This window comes from Corvus brachyrhynchos, unplaced genomic scaffold, assembly GCF_000691975.1.
Source record: "Corvus brachyrhynchos isolate BGI_N302 unplaced genomic scaffold, ASM69197v1 scaffold23, whole genome shotgun sequence".
NCBI classification, from domain to species: domain Eukaryota; kingdom Metazoa; phylum Chordata; class Aves; order Passeriformes; family Corvidae; genus Corvus; species Corvus brachyrhynchos.
The window spans coordinates 4,856,526-4,871,284 of NW_008238983.1; the positions used below are offsets into that span (position 1 = coordinate 4,856,526).

General features: G+C 36.9%; 1 protein-coding gene across 3 annotated transcripts in view; it reads left to right on the forward strand.

Moving 5' to 3' along the window:
* LOC103618747 (cadherin-12) overlaps positions 1–14,759 on the forward strand; it is a 442,407-nt gene that overhangs the window by 196,636 nt on the left and 231,012 nt on the right. Inside the window, exon 4 of one of the 3 annotated variants that reach the window (XM_017738754.1) lies at positions 7,960–8,096. The gene's annotated coding sequence lies outside the window, so the exon portion shown is untranslated. Of the gene's footprint in view, positions 1–7,610; positions 8,097–14,759 lie in introns of those variants that run through there. The other 2 variants (XR_001863453.1, XM_008637182.2) reach the window with 2 other exon arrangements.

The window sequence follows — 14,759 nt, forward strand, 5'->3', positions numbered from 1 at the left end:
TGCAGTGCAGTGCTTCTGGGAGTAATAATCTTGCCATTAGGCACATGGAAGGCACTAAATAACTTCTGTTCCTGGTAGCCTCTGAAGACGCTGGGATGAGGGACTGCTTCACCCTCCTGTTCACTGTCACCTTGATGTGGTGTGGCTTGAGTACTCCCACCAGAAATCTAACCAAGTGCTAATCAGCATGGTCCCACATGAATGGAGAGTGCTGATCCCAAATAAGGGCTTGTCTTACTGGCTGCTATTCCCATCAGCCTATTCTTTCAGGACTTGGCACGATAATGCTGCAGGTACTCTTTATTTTATAGCCCAGCGTCCTTCCCTGCTACAAGGAAGTTGTCCTTCACAGTCAATGGGCTGGTGTCTGTTATATCTGAGCGAATACTTGCTTCAGACTATGAAGAATGAGACCATATGAGGAATTAAAATGTTTTTAGTCATGCTTCTTTACAGCATTTCTAGCTCCTCCTAAATAGTAGTTGAGGGAATGTGATGCTTAAAGCAATTTTGTTAGCACTTGATTCCTTTTTCTACAGAAGATTTTTTTTATGTGTATATGGAAAAATGCAGCTATTATTCTCCCTGTTTTTCCCTCTATACCTATCCATTCTCACACTGCCAAGAAAAGGCAGAATACTTCTCATTCTAAGACTGGAAAAATAGAGAGCAAGAAAACAAGGAGGGAGGAATATTAAAGGAGATTGGAAATTAAAAAAAAAAACAGATTAAAAGATGATCCTGGAATGGACAAACTGAAAAAGAGAAGAGCAATCTCATATAAGAAGAATAGTCAAGAGTGAAATAAAAATAAAAACAAACCAGAACAATCAAAAAATGAAACGAACCCAAATTCCCCATAGTTAGAAGACTAAAATCTAGTCAGACAGATGCAAGTTAGGATTGTTAGAAAGTTCATTTTAATCACTGTTTATACTTGTTACTATATCTTTCTGAGCTTTTCCAGAAATCAGTAACATCTGAAAAATCTCAGACAGAGATGTTGTCACATCCTAAGTTCTGATTTTTGTTGGAACCCTGGGTACTAAAAATTTCAGCCTTTCAGTGCTGGCAAGCAGCGATCCTCAGAAGTACACTGTATTCGATCCGAAACCTTGGGAAAAGCTCCCTAAATTGTGTGATAACACTGAGGTTGTTGCTGTCTAGTTAAAACTTATATCACTGGGTGGAATATGTAGAGATGTAGAAAATTAGGTTTAGGGGATATAGGTAATAATAGGTTACAGTATGGAGGAGTTTGGGTGTGAATCTTCTTCTTCCTTTCTCCTTTCTCTTTTCTCCTTCTTCTTCACAAATCTAGGGGTTATGCCATTGGGTCAAAAGTCCCACACTGCGGGACATGAAAGGTTGGTAATTTGATTATAAATAAAAACAAGTTACTTGGTATTTTATAATTGGTTAATTTAGACCTTAAAAAGCCTTGGAAGTTAGAACTCATGGCCATTTTCCACCCTGTTACCTTGGAGGCATACTCCTGTGCAGCTGTATTATTGATAAGATATAATAAACAACTAAGTCCGAACAAGAATTCTCAGTCTCCTGCATTTTAATTCTAACTCCGAGTAAAAGAGCTCACAAAACAAAAGAAAAGAAGAAAAGAAATGGCAAAGAAGAGAAAAGCAAAAAACGGGAAAATTAATAGAGTTTCTCTATTATTATAAAAGCCCTGTGGTTACCCTGAGAAATGGACAGATATGATGCTTTATGACACTGAAAATGTGGCCCTTAAAGTGTCTTAGAGTTATAGTATTAGTCTGAGTAAGTAGCAGACAGGCTTCAGCTATAAAAATGCCAGGGAGAATCCCAAGACTAAATTGCAGTTCAGTTTTGTCCCCTTCAAGGGGACAAGCAACCCCTCCTTATTCAGAGAGACAGGGACAGGGAGGCTAATGGATGGGTGTAAGATATTTATGTGGTTACAAGCAGTACATTGCATCCCTGCACATGACTTTCTGCACTATCCTCTCCCCCTGTCCCTGCATGCTAAAGCAAGTTGATGGCAAAAGGAACTGAGCAGAGAGATTTTACTGGGAAGTTGTAAATTGCTGCTGAGACAGATCATACCACAAATCACACTGTTCCCTTCACCTGAACAAGAAGGATGTGAGGGAGGAATTGCACTTTAGAAAGGATGTCCCTGAGTCATTCTGTTTCCCACACTGCTCCTATGGTGCAAATTGCAGGGTGCTCCTGTTTTTACTGTTATGTCTAAAGGAGATTTACAGGCCCCAGCAAAAAGGATACCCAGACCAGAAACTGCAAACTTTGCTACAAAACCACACTCTTGGTTACAGCTGCTTAATTTCTTTTCCAGCTGAGCTGTATAGGTGTATTGCTGACAGAAGTTTTCAGCAGAGATTAACTAACTTTGAATATAAAGTTTTCTTCATCCCGTAGAGTACATTCTAGTAGTCCTGAGGTTCTCAGTTCATACAGAACGACACACCAAACAGACTGACCAGAATTTTGATTCCATTGTTTAACAAAAGCGCCTTTATAATATGCGAGCACATATCACGTTTGAATAACTGTTCATTCTCTTTCCTTTTTTATAATTATGGGCAACAATAATTTACTTGGTGCTTGAACATAAATGGTGTTCCTCTGTGATACAAAGTACATTTCTCTCAGATGGTAGAAAAACCAAAGGTGAAAAATGGCTGTTTCCATTTTACATCTTCTTTCTACCTTTATTTTAATTTCTCTTTATTAACCTGAATATATCCTTAAAAATATTTTCCCTCTGTATTTCCTTTTACTCACAGGGGTATGTACCCTCTCTACCCATAAAGGTATGTACCCTACTCTTGGAAAGCATAATGTTCCTAAATTCTTCCCAGAACTGAACCATAGAGTATTTAATCACCACCTGCTTTTCCACTGTCATTATGATTTTGGGACCATTCCACTGTGGTATTAGGATGCACCAAAACTTCCATTTGTTTATGCATTTTGCGGGTCTTTACTTAAATCTAGGGTTACCTGTGCCTCCTAAATGCCTCAAACATTGTGAGAATGCCTCCAATGAAACAGATCACCAACACTGAAATGTCTCAGCCTACAAGGCTGACTTAATAAAAGCATACAACGAAATTCAAAGTGCACTTTACATAACACTATCAGAAGTCTCTTAAAGCAATATGCTGCGCTACTTGCCTTTTATTTGGAAATCTGGCCTAAGTAAAAATAATGTTACTGATTAATATTGCTAATCTGGGAGTGAGAACAGTGATCAGATGAGAAAAAGCAGTTTGGATTTGTCTGAGCCTCTTGAGGTACCACAAGAAGAAGCCTGATGAAGTCAGCAGTTTTCCACTGAGTATGACAAGGATTCAGCTGTCTCCTTCTATCCAGATCACATCTTTACCTTAACATCAAGAACCAGTTGAATAAGATGCTGAACTAAAGCACTGAATGCTCAAGATTAAACTCTTTCTTGCAAAGAAATTTCCCACGTTGTCTGTACACACTGTGACCAAAAAGTTTGGAGAGGAATGATCCATATCAAAAATAAAATATTGGATGATGTTGTAGGAAGGTTGATCTTTAAAACCTGTTGTAGTATTAATTGATGCCCAATTCTATTGTTTTTACATCAGATCTCACTCATTTATAAATGTGCTGTACGATTCCACTTAAATCAATGCAGCTATGCTGATATAGTTCAGATGAGAGTCAGGAGTTGCATTTTCTCAGCTGGTACTTTTGAAATTAATGAGGATGACAGTAAAATTTCAGTGCTACCGTGGATGGCAGTTAAGTATTACTAAGAGTTAACTAGTTTCATTGTGTATGGAGGCCATGGGGAAAAAATGGTTGCCAAAATATAGAAAATATAATGGTTGTGAAAGTTTGAATGGCTCAAATGCTTTTCTGCAGAGCATTTATAATGTCTTAAAGTGGTTTATTATTTAAGGTTTTTTCTGACGAGATGAAGGATAAATACAGTTTCACTTAATCTGTTCTATGCATTCTGCTGGGTTTGCTGCTATCCTACAGTACTTGCACACCTGATTTCTAGTTTCTGTGTTTCCAGCCAAAATGAAGCAGACAATACCTTTTTTTTGCTATTCACTTATCAGAAAAGAAGAAATTACTCAGAAAATTGACACTCTTAGTACATCCGGTATAGTATTTTTTTTTCAGACCAAAGGATCTTTTGAAATGCAGGAGAAGAAAAATTCTGTGTGTTGAAGCTATGGAAATAGACACGATTTGCTTCTAGTTCTTTCTGTTCCTGAGCATCAACAGGGAGGACACAACTGACCCTCTGTGTGATTTGGGCCAGCAGGAAAGTTGTGACTGTACTAGCACTTTTCTTCCTGTTCCTCTATGGCCTTTTATTCTGTATTGAATTTACATTGATGCATGATAAAGTATTGTGCTGAAGTAGTTTTTGTCTCTGAACCAACGGGTTTTTTTATGAGAATATTAAGAAACTTACACTGGTACAGGTTTCTGTATTTATTTTGGCATTCAGTCTATTCAAATGATCAATTTTGGAAATATAGCTTTTTAAAAGATGCTATTCATCTTCAAAAAAAAATCTTTTAGTGAAGCACAAATAATCTAATGGCCTTTGACAGTAAAAATACTTTGGATTATTCAATGATACTATAAAGGTCTTCTAAATTTTGCTACTAAATCATTAGTTGGTTGGGGATTTTTTCTTCATGATTAGTATCTTATCTTGCCCATGAGGACATGTTTTTGGTTCGCATTGAGGAACAATACTGAACAAAGAAATTTTTCTTGTGTAACCACTTTAAATTCTGTTATGATTTTAAAATACTCTCACATGTACATATTAATTCTTTCCTATAATCATAGCTTGAGGCAGTGAATTCAAAAGGTTAATTAGAGGTTACGTAGAATTTTATTTTATTTTTTTACTGCTTTAATATACTGCCCCCTCTGTGTAAGAATGATGTGCTGAGAAGGGTGCCTAATTTTTCTATCTATATAACTAACTATATGATCCACTATTGAAAACATAGTACTTTTCTGATCCCCTTGTTCAGAAAATCCTCTGTCCCTTTATTGAGATGACTCATAAGAACTGAATTCAAAATTTTAAGTTATATTCAGGATTGGGAATAGGACCCAAGGTGCCAGACTTTGCTTCTGTTATTTAGACTGTAGCAAGATTCATGAGTGATTCAAATTATTGTTTTCTTTTGTTAACACCAAATTCAAAATGCCAGTGTCTTACCTAATAGTCCAAGACTACAGTAAGACCCAGTTGTTTCTGCGCAAACTGAAATCTTGTTGTCACTTCAGGGTTTTTTCCTTCATGCTTCAGTCCCTTTTCTGGATCTGCTGTTATTTTTTCCCCAGACCTTTACTTGTGGTGAGACACAATTAAAATAATTCAGTTTTACAAGGAACTTCTGATGAATGTTGACCTTTAAACCTTAAAAAGACAGTAAGAACATTGAGTGTGAAAGATTACCATTTAAATTATTAAAGCATAATATTTTTAGTATAAAATGACTGAAAGATACTTGAAAAGGGGGTAAAAATGGGAAAAGAATTCATGTTATGGAGATTTTGTAGGTTGGAACAGCAGTTTAGAAGTGTTGAAATTTCTAGGGCTGGTAAGAGCTAAGATACCACTAGACAAAGCAGCATGAAACCTGAAACTGGAAGCTTACAGGACTGGCAAATAAAATGTCTTAACAAGGTCTTTTTCATATTCTCTAATTGTATTTGAAATCATAAATAATACAACATGTGTCTGTGGATTACATGTTTCATGAGGGATGCCCTGTCAGAACAGATCAAGCATTGGGATGCCTTCCACACATTCGCTGGTACAAATGTATAGGTAAGGAGAACAGCCTCTTTTTTCAGTGGGGGTTGCAACAGGAAATCACCTTAGTCTTGACACATGAAACCCTTTACTCAAGAATGTGTTTATGTTTCATATTAATGTTTGTAAAAGCCTTCTTATTTTATTAATTAGTTGATTAATTATGACTTTGTTACCATTAGTCCCAGGGCCAGCATGAATCCCTGGGTGAGAGGCATTCAATAAATTGCAGAAAAAGTAACCTACACATTCTAAAAACTTTGCTGTCTGAATATGAAATATTGCCAAACTTATTATCCAGATTTTGCACTGGAGGAGCTTTTGATCACTGGGAGGAGAGTAGCATGTCCAGAGGAGGAGCCTGAAAACTTTATGGCTAACACTGCTAGAGTAGAAAAGTTGATCTCTTCCTACTGATTGTCTAGTGGAAATATGGGGCACTTAGATTTATTTCCTGTTCCTCAGGCTTTAAAGTCAGGGTGAAAAAATCATTGTTTTCTGTCTTGCTAAATAAATTGGAGAGCCAAACTTTCATGGTTACTTCTGAGTGATCTAAATCACATGATACTCTTGTCTCTGTAAAAATGAGTTTTCTGATGTTAATGCCTTCAGAAAGTAAACATATAATCCATTTTCTCTGCCACTTGCTTAACAACTTAAAAATTGCTTTCTTTGCTGCTTTTCCTACTAAAACACAACTACACAAATTTACCTGAAAAATGTATAAAAAGCAGATCAAAAGTAAATAAACTTGATTAAGAATTTCAGTATATGCTTATGATTAACTTTGCTTCAGCATTCATAGAATAAGTTATGTTAACTACATATGAACAAGAATTGCTACTATAGGTTCCAAATCTTCTTCATTAGATGCTATCAAAATATCCATTTTCCATTCTATATTGATGCTTCAGATCACCAATACTAAATTTATTATTCTCTGAACAAAATTATTCTTAGTCGCAAACTGGTATTTTTATAGATAAATCAGAATGGGAAATGGAGTCAACTGTCTAGTGCCATAATTTTCATCCAAGAACAGGAAAATAGCAGATGAGGACAGTCATAAAAGTTGACACACTTTGGCTTGACTCATTCAACTGTGTAAGCCTGAATACTTGGTACACTGAAGTCTAGTTTCCATAATACTCTTGAACCAAAAACAAGTAACAAATACACCTCATTCTTCTTTCACACTGCTTTTTTTTTTTTCTGATCTAAATTTAAACTGTCATCTTTAATAGATTTATTTGTATCAGTATAAGTGAAAGGCAAATTAGATCCTTTAAATGCATTCCTTGTTGGTTTTTCCGCTCTGCTGTAAGAGAGGGAAGAACTTGCATTGCTGCATTGTTGTGCTTTTCTACTGATTTATCTCCATGTTGAAAAGTCCTTTCTGTACTAATCTGAAATTCTTTCTCCACATTTTATTTAAATTGCCACATGCACTTGTTAAATGATTCTAGTCTCTTTGGGTTTTGTTGTTTTTTTCTTTTTCTTTTCATGGTGACTGATTGCCATCTGGGGGCTAACATGAGCCCACCATACTAATTTCACTTATTCTACCCATTAACTGCTGTTGTCTCCAGGGTCAAAGACAAATGTATGAATCCACTTTATCTCTCAGCTTACAGAACATCTCATACACTGAGCCTTGTATTACGAAATGACTACATCAGCCTCTAATTACTCAGCTCTACCCTGCGCTGAATGCTGGTGTACCTTGAGAAACAGCATGCAAAAGCACATTTGTTTAAGTCCTCAGATGGTTAACATTGTGCATAACCTCCTCACAAATTACAGCCTCAGCTGCAGCACATCCATTAGTCTGGAAGAATGAAGATTCCCAAGCGGCCCTGGTGCCTTTCCCAATTCCCTTGCGACCCACCAATCCTCTCAGCGCTTTCTCTGCATGTAGGGAGTGTTCAGAGCTAATCAGGTCAATGATCATCTCACGGCTCAGGGGACATGACAGGAGCCTATCACAGCAGTTACAGGATCTTCCAGACCTGAGCACGCTTGCTGAGAATCTCGTGTTAAGAAACATTGCTTTGGTGCCTCATCTCTCACTCCCTACGAGCCTCTGAGGATTTCAGCTGATCTCTCTCTCTCTCTCTCTCCTCTAGACAGTGAGGAGTTCACTGAAAAAAAGGCAGAGCAGCATGCGGCTACCCGGAGGGTGTTGATTGAAACTTAGATTCTCCCCGATCACTGTTGATTGGACTGATGCTCCAGCATTACCAGAGAAAAGATTTCAATTAAGGTAAGTGCTGCTTTATCTGGCTGCCTGCATCGTGCCGAATTTCTGCATGGAAAGTTCGAACTGAGTGAACTGCCAGCCTGCACTGCAGCAAGGGAGCCCGCGCCGCGGGAGCGGGCTGGGGGCAGGAGCGAGTGTCCCAGTCCGGAACACCTCTCCGGAGGGATTCGAGTTTTAAGTAGCATCTTATGAATGGCTGCAGGTTTTTTTATCCTATCCGGTGATTCTCTGAAGCTTGCAAAAAAAAAAAAAAAAAAAAAAAAAAAGAAAACCAAAAACCCAAACCAACAGACAAAGAAGCAACCAAACCAAAACATTAGAAGCATGCAGGGGCGTGAGAAGGAAGGAGGAAAGGCAAGTGCACTTTCCCCCTTGTAGATGTATTTGAGGAAGCACAGCAGCTGGAAAGCAAAAGTACATTATGGTAAAACATAATCCTCAATAAGGAGCATCATTCCTTCATCATCAGGAACTCGTAGACGCAGGGCTTCAAGGTCCCATGGCATATAAATGAGATAGTAAGGGATTCTTGAAATGTGAGTCAAAAATATGCATGCAGCTTTCCAGGCTACCCTCAGACTGAGGGCTGTGACTGGCCTGTGGAAGGAATGTTATGCTTGGAGGCTGGTAGGATTTGGATAGTTGCTTTTTTACGATTAGTATTTTGCCTGTGTGTGGGGGGAAAAGGGTGAGCAGGGGTGCTGTTTCAGTACAAGTGGCCAGAAAATTAAATTGGTTGCTATGGGGTGAGAGTAGTGTTTGACTGAAGAGAGAGAGGATGTAATTTTTCATGGGCTGATAGAAAGTGAGGCATATCAAAAGAAATAGACTGATGCTTGAAGATCTTTATCTGTAAGGAAAAAAGAGAGTAGATGAAGAAGGCTGTCTTGAAAGATTAAATGAATAATAAGAAAATGTCAGAGATTTTTACACAGCCTGGAGTTAGCTAGCCTTGTACCTATGGTGTATCCACCCTGAAATGTCTAAAGTGAACTGACTTGGATAGTCTCAGTCATGTCCACGCTTGATTGTTGTGCTATCAGGGGATGTAATTAAGGAGCTTGTAAAGGAGCCAAACTTTTTAATACTGTAAGGAACAAAATTAAGATCTGTTGTATTGAACATGTCAATATTTTCTCTGTCGCCCCCAAAATTTAACACATTGTGTTTAAAACTCAGTCATAATAGAAAGAAAATATTAATGGAAAGTTAAGTGATTTGAAATCTTCATAGCATAGACAGATGTATAACTTCTAGGCAGTTTACAAAAGTGTGAATTAATTGCACTGCCTGTTTTCAGCCAATGCCATTTATTGTGATTAAATATCTGTATTGTTATTTATCATTTATTGTGGGAAATACAATTAATACCACTATATCCTGCATTAAAAACTCATCTAATCAATATGGAGATATACCTCTCAATCCTCTGCCCTACTCCACTCCTCCTCTCCACTTCACTACCTCACCGCCTGCCCCCCTTGCTCCCAAAAGAAAAATTTAAAAAAAAGAGAAAGAACAGTCCATGCAAATGTTGGTTACCTGCAGGTTACTTATTCCATTAGCCTTTTTGGTGAAAAATACCAAGTTGTCTTTCTTGCAAAAACATTAGCATAGGGAGAAATGTAAGTTTGGGAGAATGTTTGAAGAATACTGACAGTTTTAACTGTCTATCTGTATATTCTCCTTCTTGAAAATTATTTTTGAAAGTAATATTTTTTATCATGGTGACTCAATATGTCCACTGTTTTCTAGGAAAGGAGGCTGGTTTTCGAAGTTGTTACATGCACTGATCCTCATTTTGGTGTAGCATATGGCTCACTTCATTTTTCATGTTATATTTATATGACATTTACTAAATTTTGTGCTTTTTCCACCCAGAGATGCAAATCTTGACCAGGGTAGAAGTATTTCAATGCACATATGAGAATCCATTGTATATGTCTTCACTTTTTTTTCTTTCGTGACTAATCAATGTTTTTTCGGTATAGTATTCATTCATGTACATCAGAGTATTCATTATTAAAAAAATTAAAATACAATAACTTAATGCACTGCAGGGCAAAAAAAAATCAAGTATAAAACAATTACAGTTGCAGACATCCAGGTTATGTACAAATAGCAGGAAGTTCCGTTCCAGTCTTTCACAAGGTCTGACTACAAACATGGTTTGACAACATGGCTTTGTTCTCCTTTTGTTTCACAAAGCTGTTGCTGTAAGTAAAAAATAAATAAATCACACTTTCATGGCAGTGTGTCTGTGGGCTTCTAAACAAGTCTTACAAATACACTTACATCTCTATTATTATTTTACAAGATCACATGTTCGATCTCCTTGTAAGTGAAGAGCGCTTGCTTTCCGGTGTGCAAGCCTCAGAGGTTTTATGACATGACAGCTTACCTTAAGCAGGGAAATGCTGGCTTTTTCTCATGTTTTGATAAAAACAGACAATAATGATACAATTATTTCCTGATCTTTTCCAGTGGTGGGTCGTGGGCTTCTTCTTACATCGTTATGATCCTCAGCATCAAAAAGTGACCTCAGCAATATGGAAAATAACATTCCTCATTAAACAAATAAATTGGAGCATCTGACTTACTGAAGCTTTTCAGACTTGTTAAACACAGGCAGACAGATTACACAGGAAGGCAGTATAGTCTAGTTCCCTCTCTTGAAGTTTTTTTTTTTTTACTCTAAGGCTGTATCAAATACAATTAAATATATAGCTATATGCAGAGTTCAACTTTATTTCAGTTATTTCAAGTTCTTTGAATGAGGTCAGTGTTAATTTTTTTTTGCCTCAAGCTACATCTCCTTATTACTGACAGATGACTACAATTACTATCTGGTCCAACTCCATTGAAAAATTAGTGTTTGATAATAATGCTTTAATGTTCTAGGAGCTTTTTAGGGAAATTCATTAAAATGACGTTTGGAAACGGGTAAAGGAAAGGGAGCTCAACAAAAACTGACGTAAAACCAACCACAGACCAGTAAGGAACAGTCTGCTAAAACAGGGATAGTGACATGTGAAAGAGGAAACAACTTTTAATGACTATAGCTCATAATCTAGATAACGTAAAATAAAGAGATATATTATACTAAATGATATATAATTTCAAGATTATGGGGTGACAGTGAGATAGAACAAGCTTCAGGGGTTAATGAGGTTCCACAGTTTCCCTTCTTGAAGACATATGGGGAAATTTATTTACTTGAAAAGGAGGCTTTTTAACCCTGTGTTATTAACATGGATTGAAGAACTAACATCAACTTTCCTAGCAAGACCATTGTTTCCCACAAGACTCTTGTTGCCTCTCTTTCATTTGTTGTTTTCATAATCTGTTTCCTGGGCACTTATTCTTGCACTTCTGGGTAGCACCTTCCTCTTCATATAGGCTCATTTTCTTCCTAATGATATGTGCTTCTCTTCATCCTTTTCCTCTTAGCATTCTCCCTTGTTCTTTCCTTTTCTTTATCTCCCATGATTTTTTTCCTTTCTTTGATGCTGCAGAGACATCACTTTTCACACTTGACCCATCTGTGAAAATTTTTCATTTATAATTGAAACAGAAAAACCCCACTGAAGATACTCCAGTGCTCACAAGAATGGGACGTGTGCTCCACCACTCTACCATCTCTTTATCCCCTTTTTCTCTATTTTTTAATTGCTTTTGATTGTACAATCTCTGTGTCAGGGGCTGTACCTCACTGTACAGTAAGTAGCTAGCACAGTAAGAGGCGTTTCTGCTTCCAGCTTTGGAGTCTATGTATGTGTCTAGACTGCGGAAATCAGGTGCTCTTAACTGGTTCATGGAAACAGACTACAAGGTTTGACTCATCTGCCTCAGGATGACATTGCTCTTGCAAAAGCATACATTACAGTTATAAAGAAGTAGAGATTACAATGTATATATTATGCTTTTAAATGAGTAAGCTTTGAGCATATTTTCAGGGGTTGCTATTTTCAAGCCACTGTGAAAGTTGCCCCTCTTTAATGACTTCTGAGAGTCTAATAAGTCTATAGAGGCTGATTTAGTCTTTGCTGCTACTTTTTCCTGGTTTCTCTTTTTATTGTGGCTTGTCATAGATGCAGCACATTAAGCAATGACTTTCAAATCCTATCTTCTTTTGTATTAACAGAACCTTTCACAAAGCTCCAGTTATTTTGTATTGGTGAAACTCATTGAGGGCACTAGGTTTGGCACATGTCACTGAATATTTGTTGAGATAATTATTTTGTAGCAAAGCTTTGAGGATACAATGCTCTTTTGGGAGGGACAACGCTTCAGTCTGCTTTCTTGTTGAACCATCAAGCCTGGTGGTTTGAGGGGGGAAAAAATTTCCAGGTAGAAAAATTCTACATCAAAATGAAATACAAACCTACCTTGCCATATTGATTACTGGAATTTATATTTAGCAGAAGTCAAAACCATAGGTTTTACAATGCTAATATTGCAATGGATTGTTTAAAGAGGCTCTTCTTCTCACCACCAAATGGGAACTAAGAGAGTTCACTCATGAGACTTGGCCACATTACTTTAGGAGCAGCTGTGGTTCAGTTTCTGTCAACTCTATCACTTCATGTTTGAGAGTGAAGAGTCTTCCTGTAAAGATCAGACTCCATGATGTACACCAGACAGTTCTGGGCTGGAGGACCATCTTTCTGCTGCAGATGTCTCAGCTGTCAATATTTTTGAAGGCAATGACTGCTCTGGTTGGGATATGTGTAATGTAAGCTTTGTTTACTGTCCTGTGTTGCAGCAGAGTGGGATTTGGGGTCTGTGGATGCTGAAGTTTATCTCTGTGCTGCTGTAGAGAATGGCCCAGACCTGTGATCACAGCTCAGATACAAACCTTTATGGAGATATTCATAAGACAGGTAAAGATCTGAGATTCAAAATAAGAAAGTATCTAAGCACCTAACTCACAGTAAAATGCTGCCTACCACATAAGTTTTAAAGTTGTATATTTAGGTGCCAGAGTTATGTTGTCTGTCAGCCTTCAGAGTACAGTATATTTGGAAGAGTCTCCAAAACTGATGATAAACACTCAGTTAAATGACTTGGATGAGTAGCTTTTGTTTCCAAATTTAGGTCAGATTTATTATTCTTTTCATGCATGCATTTACTCACTGACTACATTAATACTTTGTCCACCATCCCAAATACACTTAAAAAATACCATAGTGACTGACTTGGTTAGTAAAATATTTGAAATATTTTTTTTTGTTTTCCACTAAAGGTAAATTAGTATGCAAACCCATTCCTTTTCCAGAAAGCAGAGAAGACTTTTGACCTTTCTTGATCAACAGTGTACTCTTGCAGTGATCCCATAATCCAGCTTTTTGAACTGGATCACTTGACCTAGAGTCTATAAGCATTAGGTAGGTTCCTGGCTGCTGTTCTCTGAAGGCTGCCAGCAAGTGCTAAGCATAATTGCAAATGCAGACACACATTTGCTAAATGCTTGTCTGTGGTCATTTATTCATTTTGTAAAAATTTGGGTTTGTTTATGCAGTTCAACTACTACCCACAGGACTTGGTTTGAACTGCAGACCTAGATTCTGACTTCCTTTCCCTTTCCCTTATATTTCTTCTTCAGTCCCCTTGGACCATTTATACCTAGTTAGTTAGTTAGTTAGTTATACAGCAGTATTTCTGTATATGGAGTTGAGATGATAGTTTAAGCAGCTCTCTAGAAAGCTGGTATGAAGATCACAAAGTACATTTATTAAGAACCTTCTTGGTTCTGTCCTCAGGCATACTGACTCTGTGTGTGTGTTGCACCCTTTCATATATCTATTTTATACTTAGTTTAATGCATAATCTAAAAGGAAAAAAAAAAAGACTCCATTCCACAGTTCATTTTTCCTATTTAAGAAAATGCTGCAAATAAAACCAATATTGTTAAATGGAAAATTTAATTACAGATTTCTGAGAATACTTGTAGAATGAAAAGCTAGAAACTCGTATTTCTTTACTAACAGTCTGAGCAGAATTTTACTCAATAGTTCTGCTAGGGATTTGATGATGAAGCCATTCTGCCAAATCTGAGTTCATTCAAACTTATTGCAACAAGCTTTCTATAAAAAAACTCTTCTAGTTCAAGTAATACTTCATTCATTAAACTGGAGTAATAATTATATAACAAAATAAAAAGCCATTGCCTTTCCTTTTAGGAAACTTGTATGTTTGCTTGTTTATTGTCTTTTCAATTCTCTCTAAAATATTAATAGTATTCATGGTATTTGGTTGCTATAATTTTAAATATATAACTATATCTCTTAAAAAAAATTTCATTTCCTGTCACAACGAGCACTTTTTATTCCTTTACTACATAAATAGTAATAACTTTGGGCGTAAGTAAACATACCCAATGTAGATCTCTCTCACTGTAACTCTAAACAGATGTTACAGAAGTCCAGATTTACACTATTATAAGAAAAGAAAGAAAAAAGAAGCCCTATGCCTTTCAATAAAGGTCCTGACTGATAAGCAGACTTCTCAGTAGAGCTGTGTTTCGTATTTTCATAGTGAAATAGCCTGCTGTTTTTTGGTTTGTTGTTTGTTTTGGTTTTTTTTAAACTGACCTCCTAGGTAGTGACAATCAGGTCTTCTATAAAACAGAGCTTTTTGTAATTTGGCTCTTCCACCTCTGAACTG